The following is a 12,462-nucleotide window of genomic DNA, read 5'->3' as shown; positions in this document are numbered from 1 at the left end:
CCCAACTTCCCCCAAAATCCAACACACATGCCCAGAGCATGTCCTCGAGTGTCTGAATCGTCCGCTCACTCTGCTCGTCCGTCTGGGGGTGATATGCGGTACTAAAATGCAGCCTAGTACCCAACTCCTCATGAAACTTCTTCCAGAATCTAGAAGTGAAACGTACATCCCGGTCTGAGACAATCGAGATCGGCACCCCATGCCGAGATACCACTTCCCTCATGTACATCTCTGCTAACTTCTCTGCGGAGGAGCTCTCACTAATAGCAAGGAAGTGGGCGCTCTTCGTCAACCTGTCCACAATCACCCAAATTGCATCGACTCCCCTAGCGGTCCTTGGCAATTTGGTGATAAAATCCATGGTGATATGTTCCCATTTCCATTCGGGAACCTCCAATGGCTGCAACTTACCATGCGGTCTCTGGTGCTCGGCCTTAACCCTACGGCAGGTTAAGCACCTCTCAACAAACCATGCAACATCCCTCTTCATACAGGGCCACCAATACTCCCTCCTCAGGTCCAAATACATCTTAGTGGCCCCAGGATGGATCGAAAATTTCGACCGATGAGCCTCTTCCATCAAAATGGTACGAGCCCCTCCAACAAACGGTACCCATATACGCCCCTGAAAAGTCATAAGCCCCCGACTATCGGTAACAAACTCCGATACCAACCCAACAACTCGCTCTCTCTTCTGGTTCTCCGATCTTACGGCCTCAGCTTGTGCTCCACGAATGGTGTCCAACACCGGAGCCATCACGGTCAATCGCAAACATACACCTCGTAATGGGGCGCTCTCCGCCCCGCGACTCAGGGCGTCGGCTACCACATTAGCCTTGCCCGGATGGTACAGAATCTCACAATCATAATCCTTGACCACATCCAACCACCTCCTCTACCGCATATTTAGGTTGGGCTGATCCATCAAATACTTTAGACTCTTATGGTCCGTGTATATCGTACACCGAACCCCATATAGATAGTGACGCCAAATCTTGAAGGCGAACACCACTGCCCCCAATTCTAGATCATGGGTGGGATACCTCGTCTCATGAGGTTTCAGCTGCCTCGATGCGTATGCTATCACATGCCCTCTCTGCATCAGCACCGCTCCCAACCCCAAGATCGATGCATCACAGTATACCACAAAGTCCTCCATCCCCTCCGGGAGGGCTAACAATGGGGCTTCGCATAACCTTTGGCGAAGCGTCTCAAAGGAGGCCTGCTGCTCGGGACCCCATGAAAAAGCGACACCCTTCCGGGTCAACCTGGTGAGTGGCACTGCGATCCTAGAGAAATCCTTGATAAATCTCCGATAATAACCTGCCAACCCTAGGAAACTCCTGATCTCGGAGGGTGACCTCGGCACTTCCTAACTCATCACTGCCTTGACTTTGGCCGGGTCGACCAATATCCCTTTCTGGTTAACTAGAGGTCCTAGGAACTGGACCTCTCGCAACCAGAAATCACACTTGGAGAATTTGGCATAAAGCCTCTCTGATCTCAGAACTCCGAGGATCTCCCTCAGATGCTCCTCATGCTACTCCCTAGATCTCGAATATACCAAAATATCGTCGATGAATACAATCACCGACCGATCCAACATCGGCCTGCACACTCGGTTCATGAGATCCATGAACACTGCGGGGGCATTAGTGAGCCCGAAAGGCATCACCACAAACTCGTAATGCCCATAACGCGTCCTGAATGCTGTCTTCTGGACGTCCTCATCTCGAACCCTCACCTGATGATACCCAGACCTCAAATCAATCTTGGAGAACCAAGATGCTCCCTGTAACTGATCGAACAAATCATCGATCCTTGGCAACGGATAACGTTTCTTGACTGTCAGCTTGTTCAACTCCCGGTAATCAATGCACATCCGGTGTGAACCATCCTTCTTCTTGACAAAAAGGATAGGCGCTCCCCATGGCAAGCTGCTCGGCCGAATAAACCCCTTTCCCAACAGCTCCTGAAGCTGTGAGGATAACTCTTGCATCTCTAGAGGTGCAAGGCGATAAGGCACCTTGGCGATAGGCGCGGCACCCGGAACCAAATCAATACTGAACTCCACTTTCCTCACAGGAGGCACACCCGACAACTCCTCTGGGAATACATCCGGAAACTCACGCACTATCGGAACCTCCTCAACTGACCTCGGCCTCTCTGAATCAACCCTCGAATCCATCACATACGCCACAAAGCCCTTACAACCCTGCTGTAGACACTGCCTCACCCTAGCGGTCGAACAAAATGCTGACCCAGAACGGGTACCATCGCCGTACACCGTAAGAACTCCCCCACTAGGGTCTCGTATGGTCACCAGCTGTCGTTTGCAGTCGATAACCGCACCGAATCTGCTCAACCAGTCCATGCCCACAATGACACAGACATCGCCCATCGTGATAGGTGATGGGTTTTAGCCATAAGAACTTTCCTATGTGCGCATGCAAAACCCTATTGCTTGGATCTAGGCTTTCTAATTAAACATGCTTTGAATCCAAGACTTCTAATGACTAATTAGGTATAAAAACAATACGAAATCAGATCTAGAAGTTTACATTTGAATCTCTTGTTTGATCTTGTTGTCTTGGAGCTCTAGAGTCACAATTGTCACTCCTCTAATGGCTTACAAACACCAACTAGCAAGGAGGATGATTTGAGAGAGAGGTTAGGAAGAAATCGGCCAGGGGTTCTCTAGTTTAGATGAGATGCCAATTTCTAATGCTCTAAGGGTCTATTTATACTTGTAGACTCCTAGGGTTACACCCTTAAACCCTAGCTGGATAATCTTTCCTTAAAGCAATCCAAATCCTTACCTTAGATAAGCCTTGGACGATTTTGAGCTATCCTAAGCTCTAGAATCCTTCCATTCCTTATCCCTTAAGGATTTATAGTCTAAAGTGTAACTATCAAACAATTGACAGTTTATACCCTCTTATTTAACTAATCTCTTTAAGTCACCAAATTAATTCTAATTAATTCTATGACTTATATATTAATCAAATAACAATATTATTATTTCTTATATTATTCTCATAATATATTAATAATATTTATTCTCTCATAATAAATCATCCTGTCAAGTTGCTATGGTGAAGGCAACCCAAAAGGACCATGCACAATCGGGTTAAATACTTGCCTAATATAGTTGCAGCCTTAGACACTATTCCAACAGTCTCCCACTTGGATAAGTCTAGTAACTATATGCACAAGTACAATTCAATTTCCAATCGTAGCTCTCAAAGACGCTGTCAAACTCTGATCTAATCAATCTTGTCCTTTAGATAAGGGATCTTACAGTCCTCTGTTAGATATCATGCTGACAATTCTATGGAATGATTAGTCAAGCATTTAGGTTTCTCGATCTCTGATTTATTTGACATAGAACTTAATCGAACACATCAATTCAGTTATGACCGGGCCCGGCACATAAGTCAATTCAAATCATCGAGCGGCCGAGATATCGCTTTTACCTTCTTAGAATAAAAGTTACAGATAAACTTCGACTTATATGCATTTACTTATTCATTAATCAACTATACACAACAATGCGTTTTATAACACTGAGTTACTGATGCATTTTCGCATTATCAATGTACAATCAATTAACAAATAACAAACCATATATCTAGGTTTTAAGACTATATGATATTATCATCTTGCGATCACCCTTCTATATCATATTCCAGAAGGTGATTCCAGCAAGCGCGGGTTTGTTCCGATGCTCAAAACCAGTTCATAAGCACTCATGAATGTCGCACCAATCTTTTGCTATGTCTAATACCATTTAGACAATCTACGCACCAATTCACAACAATCTTCATTCATATCTACTTCCAACATATGAACGATTGTGGACAATTTAAATAATTCGATTATTCTTAATAAATTCAATTATTCTGGAAGTCAAAACATGCAAAATGAAACAATAGTTAAACAATTAACATAAGACATCAACATTACTCATAAATTAAACTCCTTTATTTAATCATCAAATGTTAAGTACATTTATCTATTACACGTTTCTAATACTATCTAATCTATGCTAATATCATCCTTCAGCCCAATACTCCTAGCATGCTGCAAGTGCTTAACCCTACTCAGTCCCTTCGTAAGCGGATCTGCTGGGTTATCTTCCGATGATATCCTCTTCACTACGAGTTGTCCTTTTTCTACACGATGTCTAATAAAATGATATTTTCTGTCGATATGTCGTGATCTACCATGATCTCTCGGTTCCATGGTCAAGGCAACCGCTCCTTCATTATCACAGAAAATCTCCATGGGCTCCTTTATGGCAGGTACAACTGCAAGATCACCGATGAAGTTCTTCAGCCATATTGCCTCCTTCGACGCTTCGCTCGCTGCAATGTACTCTGATTCGCACGTTGAATCAACTATGGTTTCTTGTTTGGAACTTTTCCATGTCACTGCTCCTCCATTCAGGGTAAAGACCCAGCCCGACTGCGAACGGTAGTTGTCCCTGTCGGTCTTAAAGCTGGCGTCACTATACCCTCGCACCTTCAAGTCATCACTCCCTCCGAGGACTAAGAACCATTCCTTCGTCCTCTGAAGGTACTTAAGGATATTCTTCACCGCAATCCAATGGGCTCTGCCAGGATTCCCTTGATATCTACTAACCATGCTCAAAGAAAAGGCTACATCAGGGCGAGTACAAGTCATAGCATACATGATTGAGCCAACTGCGGAAGCGTATGGTACTCGGCTCATTTCTGTTATTTCAGCTTCGGTACTCGGACTTTGAGTCTTACTCAACTTGGCATTACTTTGTATCGGTAATTCTCCCTTCTTCGATTTTTCCATAGTAAAACGTTTTAGTACCTTCTCTAAGTAAGTGTTCTGACTAAGTCCTCTTAGTCTTTTACTTCTTTCTCTCACTATCCTTATTCCCAAAATATAGGAAGCCTCTCCGAGGTCCTTCATAGCGAAGCACTTCCCGAGCCAGGACTTAACTTCCTGCAGAGTCGGGATGTCGTTTCATATGAGTAATATGTCGTCGACATATAAAACGAGAAAGCTTACTATACTCCCACTGACTTTGACATATACACACGATTCATCTTCGCTTCGTACAAATCCAAACTCTTTGACTTTCTCATCGAAGCAAAGATTCCATCTGCGAGATGCTTGCTTAAGTCCATAGATGGACTTCTCAAGCTTACACACTCTATTCGGATGCTTCGGATCCACAAACCCCTCTGGCTGAGCCATGTAAACATCCTCAGCCAACTTCCCATTAAGGAAAGCAGTCTTGACATCCATTTGCCAAATCTCATAATCATGAAATGCGGCAATCGCTAGCATCACTCTAACAGATTTTATCTTTGCAACTGGTGAGAAGGTCTCATCATAGTCAACTCCAGGAGTTTGAGTAAAGCCCTTCGCGACCAATCGCGCTTTATATGTGTGTACGTTTCCATCCACGTCGGTCTTCTTCTTGAAGATCCATTTGCACCCAACGGTCTTACGTCCGGGCACATTCTCAACCAAATTCCAATCTTGGTTATCATACATGGATTGGATCTCACTATCCATTTCCGCTTTCCATTTCGCAGACTCCGGACCTGACATGGGTTCCTTATAGCTATTAGGTTCATCAAGATTTATTAGTGTACCATCACTAATATACGTGTCCCCTTCGGTAGTAATATGAAAACCATAAAACTGGGGTTGAACTCTAACTCTTTCGGAACGTCTAAGAGGTAAGGACTCGTCAATCGGTTCAACCAGAGTTTCCTCCTCGGGTTGAGTGCCAGCGGTAGAGGTTCCTTCATCTATCGACTCTTGAATCTCTTCAAGCTCGATTTGCCTCCCACTGTCTCCTTGGCCTATGAGTTCTCGCTCTCGGAAAACTCCTCTCCTCGCAAAAAAGACAACATTGTCCTTCGGTCTGTAGAAGAGATATCCAAAGGATTTCTGCGGGTAGCCGATGAAAATACATCGCTCACTACGAGGTTCGAGCTTGTCATGAGTATCTCGTCTTACGAAAGCCTCGCAACCCCAAACCTTGATATGTGCCAACGAGGGAGCTTTCCCTGTCCACATCTCGTGAGGTGTTTTGGCAACCTTCTTAGTAGGGACTCGGTTAAGGATATGGGCGGCAGTCTCTAAGGCATACCCCCAAAAAGAGATAGGTAGTGAAGCACGACTCATCATAGAGCGAACCATATCCAATAAGGTTCGATTACGCCTTTCTGCCACACCATTCAATTGTGGTGTCCTAGGTGGCGTCAATTGTGAAACTATTCCACACTCCTTGAGATAATCGTGGAATTCAAGACTTAGGTACTCTCCTCCTCGATCGGATCGAAGCATCTTGATTTTCCTGCCCAATTGATTCTCCACTTCATTCTTAAACTCTTTGAACTTTTCAAAAGTTTCAGACTTTTGCTTGATTAAATAGATATACCCATATCTACTATAGTCATCGGTAAAAGTCACGTAGAAGCGGTTCCCATCCTTCGTGGTTGATCTAAACAGTCCACATACATCGGTATGTATTAGGTCCAATAGACCCTCACCCCTTTCGCACGTACTCGTGAAGGGTGACTTAGTCATCTTTCCAAGCAAACAAGACTCGCATGTGTCATCTTCCCTAAGGTCGAATGACTCCAACACTCCATCCTTTTGGAGTTGGGCTATACGTTTCTTGTTGACATGTCCAAGGCGACAATGCCACAAGGATGCTCTATCCATACTATTAGAAGAATCTATGTTTAAAACATCATTTCCTAAGTTATCAACAATCATAACAGTTTCATATATTCCATTACATGGTATAGCTTCAAAATAAAAGACACCATTTAGATAAGCTAAAATAGAACCATTCTCATTATTAAAATAAAATCTAAAACCTTGTCTAAACAAACCATGAAATGAAATGATGTTTCTAGCCATTTCTGGCGAATAGCAACAATTGTTCAAATCTAAACTTAAACCATTCCTAAGCACTAAAGAATACACTCCAATCTTGGTCACAGGCGACGATCTTCTGTTCCCCATGATTAGATTTATTCTTCCAGCCTCCACATCCCTATTTCTTCTTAGTCCCTGCACATTAGAACAAATGTGGTAACCACAACCGGTATCAAGAACCCAAGAAATAGCATGAGATGAATCGTTAGATTTAATTGTGTATATACCTGCGAAAGACGGCTTGATCTTTCCTTCCTTGATGGCTTGCAGGTACTTTGGGCGGCTTCTCTTCCAATGTCCTATCTTGTGGCAGTGGTGGCACTCTACCTCCTTTGGGTTAGGGGCAGGGTTTAGCAGGATCAACTTTGGTCCCACTAGAAGAGGCACCATCTCGGGCTTTAACCTTACTATAGTTCTTAGACGAAGCCTTCCTCTTCTTTCCCTTTCCTTTTCCAATTGCCAAGACAGGAGCAGTGGGTGGATTGGGAGTTGGTGCAACAGACTTGTCCTTGAAGTTGCTTTCAGCGACCCTTAAGAGACCTTGGAGTTTGCTTAGGGTGACCTCCTCTTTGTTCATGTGGTAGGTCATCCTAAATTGATTGTAGCTCGGAGGCAAAGAGTGAAGCACCATGTCGATCGCCAAGTCTTCCCCAAAGTCAACATTTAACTTGCGAAGATGGTCGACATACCTTTGCATCTTTTGCAGGTGCACGGTAAGAGACTCTCCATGACCCATCTTAGCGGAAATCATGTTAGTGAAAATCTCATAACGCTCTTGTCTCGCGTTTTGGTGGTATCTCTCCAATAAGTCTTGATGCATCTCGTACGGGTACATGTCCTCATAGGACTTTTGGAATTCGGAGTTCATAGTGGCTATCATGATGCAATGTACCTTCGTTGCATCTCGCTCATGAGTTTCAAAAGCGGTCATTTCAGCCGGAGTAGCGATTTCAGGGTTGATTTTCTCGAGCTTCTCATCGAGGACGTACTCCTTATCCTCATAGCGAGCAATGGTGCGAATGTATCTTATCGATTCGCTAAAGTTCGTCCTATCGAAAGTGACCTTTTGACAATGTGAAAGAACTAGCAGCAGCGTTGTTTGCGTTCGACATCTACAAATAGAAAGGACAAAGATAGATTAGAATATGAATCCCTAATTATCACCCAATAAGAAAAATTAGGGCTAGGATCCAACAACAATATTTACATATTAGAAAAGGGATGTCGTAATCCAACATGCAAATAATATGAAAGTAAGTGAATGACGATTCACTAATTCTCCACCATAAAAACATAACTTTAAGTCCTAAATGTATTGAGAATTCCTAGGTTCGGATGAGATTCATTGAAACTATTCAATGGCATGTTTAAATCTCGATATGCCCTTCTTGTTTGTGACTAGGATACCGAGGATCACAAAGCGGTTGTGAATTACCATGCAAATTCACATGGTTCCTTCATTGTAACGATCACCTATTCGATGTGCCGGTAAACCACACACGCTCCATCGAACTATGATAAACAATGAATCACCCTTTGCCACCTTTGCTTAGAACCAATTAGTGTTCCGGTAAACCACACACGCTCCACTAACTTCTTAGCAAGGGTGCAAAGTGTAATTTCATGGGATTGCATCAATTCACTTTTCCTAAAGTAACTAAGATTGGGAAATTTTAAAAACATGTAGTTACTTTGTATTTCATATTATACTTTTAATGAGAGGATGAGGTTGCCCTATCCTACCCGTTCGGCTAACGACCCTCCACCGATCAAGCAAGCGGTGGGTGTGAGTGTACACCCATTAAGCGCCATTTTATAGGCCGCAACCTTATACCTACCTTATAGACCGGCTTCGTGAATGAGGCCTACTAACGGTAAGACTAGCATTTTATTTATACATACATATATATATATATATATATATATATATATATATATATATATATATATTAATCTTGTAATATTATATTAGTATAGGGTTGTATTTTAAACTTTTAAAAATCTAGGGTTTGAAATTCAAATTGTCTAAATTAAAACTTTTAATCACAAAACATAAATTTCAAAACTTGAGGACAAGTTTTAAACATTTAAAACATGGAGGATCAAATAACAAATAATTTTAATTAACAATTAATTCCCTAATTATCCATATTTGATTTATTCAAGATTTCTTGCAAGATAATTACCAATTTAATCAAAATAATTAATTAATTATCATATAAGGAAATTAAATATTTTATTGGTTGATAAATATCTTTAATTAGATCAAGATTATAGTCATATATATCAAAAAATCGGATTAGGGTTGATCTAATTTGATTAAGGTAAGTTTCCATAAGATAATCATCAAAAAATCCCGAATCTGGCCTTTCCTGACGCTTGGACTCGCCGAGTGAGGCCAACTCGCCGAGTCCACTATGGGACTCGCCGAGTCCATGACTCAGAAACACAAAATCGAATTTTGCAAACAAGTTTCAAACAAACAAGCAACAATTTGATAGAAACCAATCTAGGCTCTGATACCACTGATGGGTTTTAGCCATAAGAACTTTCCTATGTGCGCATGCAAAACCCTATTGCTTGGATCTAGGCTTTCTAATTAAACATGCTTTGAATCCAAGACTTCTAATGACTAATTAGGTATAAAAACAATACAAAATCAGATCTAGAAGTTTACCTTTGAATCTCTTGTTTGATCTTGTTGTCTTGGATCTCTAGAGTCACAATTGTCACTCCTCTAATGGCTTACAAACACCAACTAGCAAGGAGGATGATTTGAGAGAGAGGTTAGGAAGAAATCGGCCAGGGGTTCTCTAGTTTAGATGAGATGCCAATTTCTAATGCTCTAAGGGTCTATTTATACTTGTAGACTCCTAGGGTTACACCCTTAAACCCTAACTGGATAATCTTTCCTTAAAGCAATCCAAATCCTTACCTTAGATAAGCCTTGGACGATTTTGAGCTATCCTAAGCTCTAGAATCCTTCCATTCCTTATTCCTTAAGGATTTACAGTCTAAAATGTAACTATCAAACAATTGACAGTTTATACCCTCTTATTTAATTAATCTCTTTAAATCACCAAATTAATTCTAATTAATTCTATGACTTATATATTAATCAAATAACAATATTATTATTTCTTATATTATTCTCATAATATATTAATAATATTTATTCTCTCATAATAAGTTATCCTGTCAAGTTGCTATGGTGAAGGCAACCCAAAAGGACCATGCACAATCGGGTTAAATACTTGCCTAATATAGTTGCAACCTTAGACACTATTCCAACAATAGGAACCAGGTCAATCGGGAACTCGACCCCGAAGATCTCGAATACGCACCCGCGGATTACTTCCGTGGCATATATCACCCTCTCGTTAGCTATGGAAACTCTCAGAGGGCGACTCAACGCCTCACGACTAAGACTGATCTGCTGACTAAAAGCTAAAGACACAAAAGACCGACTCGCACCCGAGTCAAATAACACCAATGCAGGTACAAAATTCACAAGAAAAGTACCTACCCATAACATAATATAAGTATGATATCTCAATATCAAAATAAATACACGAAAGAATACATACCAGCCACGATATCGGGCGCTGCACGGACCTCCTCCGCGGTCAACTGAAAGGCTCTCCCTCGTGCTCTCGGTGCCTCGGCCTTCACTGACCGACTCTCGGTAGCTCTTATGGCGGCAGGGGCAGATCCCTGAGGTGCTCCCTGAGATGATCCCCGCAATTGCGGACACTCTGCCTTCTGGTGTCCGGTCTGGTTGCAGTGGAAACACACCGCAAACCCTTTGGGGCAGTCCTTGGCCATATGCCCCTCCTTGCCACACTTGTAGCAAGACCCCGCTCTACAGACTCCATCATGACCCTTTCCGCACTTCCCACAAGTGCGGCCCTTCTGGCTCCCTGATTTGGGGTCAGCAGGCTTGGCCCGCTTGGCTGCCGGCTGGGACTGTGCCGGTAGCCGATCCCTCCCCTGAGACTCAGCCTCCTCCCTAGCCTGAGTCTCTAGCTCAATCTCCCTCTTCTGGGCATTTGCCTGAAGCTCGGCAAATGTCCGTTATGAGGAGTTCGCCACGAACTCCCAAATGTCTCGTCTCAAGATACTCAAATATCGGCTCATACGTGCCTGCTCAGTAGACACGTGCTCAGGGCAGAACATCGCCCTCTCGTGGAACATCCTGGTAATCACCGTAACAGACTCAGTACCTTGCTTGAGGGTCAGAAACTCGTGGGCCAAACTCTCCCTCTCCACCTGGGGAACGTACTCGTCTCAGAACATGACAGTGAACCTCTCTCAAGTCACCGCCGCAAGCTCAGCAGGCGTAAAGTGCGCCGTCACAAACTTTCACCAGTCCTTCGCTCCCAAGTGAAGCTGGTTCGGCGTGAACCGGACTCTCAAATGCTCAGGAGATGAGCAAGTGAAGAAACACCCCTCTATGTCAGAAATCCATCTCATAGCCGCCACCGGGTCCTAGGTCCCATCAAACTCCGGCAGTTTTGTGTTGCTGAACTCTCGGAACAGCAACGCATCACCACCCTGCGGCCTCACGGCAACAATAGTTGCGGAGGCCGCTGCAACAGCAGCCTCAGAAAGAGCAGCATAACGCTCGTCGAAAGTCTCAATCTGGTATCTCTGCCCTGATGGCCGCAGGCACCTCCTCATGGATGATCTGGCGGATCTCCTCATCACTGGCCCCACTGCTCTCAGGCATAAGACGTGTCCTCACCATGATCTACCTCTGAAATACAACATACGATAAATTAGAATCCATTCGAGCATACTCACACTCGACAACTCATTCCTCCTTGATCCTTGGCATTCCAAAGATTCTTACTTGGGTTGTACACCGCCCCGGTGCTTCCAGTAGTACGGGCCCAATACTACTGTCCGCACCGTATCAGAATACACCCCAAGTCCTCCTCTTCGGATCCCAAATTCCAAGTACTCTATCATGCATAATCCACTCTCTAACAGATCTCTCATAAGCCCCTCGCTGCTACCTACTCACTCTCAAGCATCTCATAGCAACTCACCTCTCCCTAGGCTAAGGCATCACAAATCAGGCCACTCTAGTCCTAATAGGAGTACCTAGCCTACTCTAGCATGAGAATACATCATATCAATATCAATATCACATAGCACGAGGGTATTTTGGGAAATCACTGTTCGGGCGCGGACTGATCGTACACACAACTCTGCTCTGCGTTTTTCCAAAAATCTTTTACTCTTTTTGAAAATACTTCTCAAATCCTCACTTTGAGTTCAAATACGCCCGAAGGTGTACTCGAATCCCTCAAACCAAGGCTCTGATACCAACTTGTAACACCATAAATTTCAAAACAATTTTTCGCATTTTATAAAAACATAATTCATTTAATATTCATAAAAACATCAATGTTTGAAACTCAATCCATGCCATATAACAATCCCAAGATCTCATAACATAAAAATCTCATGTGTGTACTGATCAAGTCGGCGCCTTCCCACGGTCATCACTAGTACCTG

Source organism: Lactuca serriola, chromosome 6, assembly GCF_051521515.1.
Source record: "Lactuca serriola cultivar US96UC23 chromosome 6, Lser_US96UC23_V15, whole genome shotgun sequence".
NCBI classification, from domain to species: domain Eukaryota; kingdom Viridiplantae; phylum Streptophyta; class Magnoliopsida; order Asterales; family Asteraceae; genus Lactuca; species Lactuca serriola.
Note: the sequence above shows the minus strand (reverse complement) of the source record.